Genomic DNA, 2,086 nt, shown 5'->3' on the forward strand with positions numbered 1-2,086 from the left:
CTTCCTTGAGTTCATTCTGTATGGGCTCCCCAAAACAGATCATTAAATTTCTTCCTCACTGTTCTCAGGACAAATTGGGCACTTTCCTGCCTCAGGGCTTTTGTACTGAGTGTCCTCTATCTGGAATGCTGTTCTCCCAGATTATCTGCTTCATTTAGGTCTCTGCTCAAATGTCACCTTATCAGAAAGAGATCCTCCCTGACCACCCTATATACAATAACATGCCCCCTCCCTGCTGCCCACTGCTCTCTCATCCCCTTACCTTGCTCCAGTGTTCTTTATAGCACTTAGCTCCATTTATTATATATTATGCACGTGCGATTCTGCTGTGCTCTCTCATGTAAGTTCTAGAGTGTGGGGATTCGAGTGCCTTTGCTTTGGCTGTATCTGCAGTGCATACCACCTGACTTGGTGGCTCAGAGGGTAAAGCGTCTGCCTGCAATGCGGGAGACCTGGGTTGGGAAGATCCCCTGGGAGAAGGAAATGGCAACCCACTCCAGTACTCTTGCTTGGAAAATTCCGTGGATGGAGGAGCCTGGTAGGCTACAGTCCAGGGGTCGCAGAGTCGGACACGACTGAGCGACTTTCCTTTCCTTTCCAGTGCATAACTCAATGCCTGGCATATAGTGGGTGCTCAAAAGTATTTATTAGGCCAGCGGGAGCCCCGGAGGTCGGCGGGGCAGCCGAGGGGGCAGCGCAGACCGCGGGCGGCCAGGGCGTTGGTCCTGGGCCGCGCCTTTCTCCCTGCTCGACCTCTCCGGAGCCGGGGGCGGGCCGCGCGAAGGTGACTTAGGGACCTTGCGGTGTCACCCTGGATCGCGCCTCCCGGCTGGGCTGGAAAAAAGGCGGAAGGACAGACCGAGCGCATTCGTGCGGGAGCCTCGAGCAGCCCTGGGCGGAGCGAGCAGCACCGGACGGAGTGCGCCGCCAGGGAGAGCCCCGGCCCCAGCCCAGGGAAGGAATTTGAAACTGGAACAGGAACAAGAAAAAAACCAAAATTTGATCAGAAGCGCTGGCGACTCTAGCCACTGAACATCACGAATTAGAGCAGTCTCTGGTCAAAGGCTCCCCGCCTCTGAGAATCTCTAGAGAGGGCGAGTTCTGTCCCTGAGCAGACTGGAAGCAGTGACTGACCACGCACTCCTTGAAAGAGGAAGCAGAGCACCCGAGCAGTAGACAGCACAGAATGTCGGAAGGCAAGGACTCTGGTGGTGGAGACGCATTCTTCAAAGGCATCAAAAAACACAGAACAAGCCTGCCCTCCCCTATGTTTTCCAGAAATGACTTCAGTATCTGGAGCAGCCTCAGAAAATGTATCTGAACGGAACTCTCCAAGATCACCATGCCAGTTATATTTAATGAGGCTTTGAGCTTCCTCCAGCGACTCACTGAATTTATGGAGCATGAGTACCTCATCCACAAGGCCAGTTCGTTTGCAGATCCTGTGGAAAGGATGCAGTGGGGAGCTACCTTTGCTGTCTCTGCTGTTGCTTCTCAGTGGGAATGCACTGGAAAGCCTTTCAACCCACTTCTGGGAGAGACTTATGAATTAGTTCGAGATGACCTTGGTTTCAGACTCATCTCTGAGCAGGTCAGCCATCACCCACCCATTAGTGCATTTCATGCTGAAGGATTAAACAATGATTTCATCTTTCATGGCTCAATCTATCCCAAACTGAAGTTCTGGGGGAAAAGCATAGAAGCAAAACCCAAAGGAACCATAACACTGGAGCTTCTTGAACACAATGAAGCATATACGTGGACAAATCCTACCTGCTGTGTGCACAACATCATTGTGGGAAAGCTCTGGATCGAGCAGTATGGGAATGTGGAGATCACAAACCACAAGACTGCGGACAAATGCATGTTGAATTTTAAGCCATGTGGCCTTTTTGGTAAAGAATTACACACAGTTGAAGGCTACATTCAAGATAAAAGCAAAAAGAAGCTCTGTGCTCTCTACGGGAAGTGGACAGAATGTTTATACAGTGTTGACCTGGCCACATTTGATGCTTACCAAAAAAATGATAAGAAAAATACTGAAGAGAAGAAGAACAGCAAACAGGTGAGTGCTTCTGAGGAGTCG

At 50.7% G+C, this 2,086-nt stretch overlaps 1 pseudogene; it reads left to right on the forward strand.

Annotated features, from left to right (window-relative positions):
• Positions 1-733: 733 nt before the first annotated feature.
• LOC105000905 overlaps positions 734-2,086 on the forward strand; it is a 3,506-nt pseudogene continuing 2,153 nt past the window's right edge.

The sequence above is a fragment of the Bison bison genome, unplaced genomic scaffold, assembly GCF_000754665.1.
Source record: "Bison bison bison isolate TAMUID 2011002044 unplaced genomic scaffold, Bison_UMD1.0 scf7180017864375, whole genome shotgun sequence".
Classification (NCBI taxonomy): Eukaryota; Metazoa; Chordata; class Mammalia; order Artiodactyla; family Bovidae; genus Bison; species Bison bison.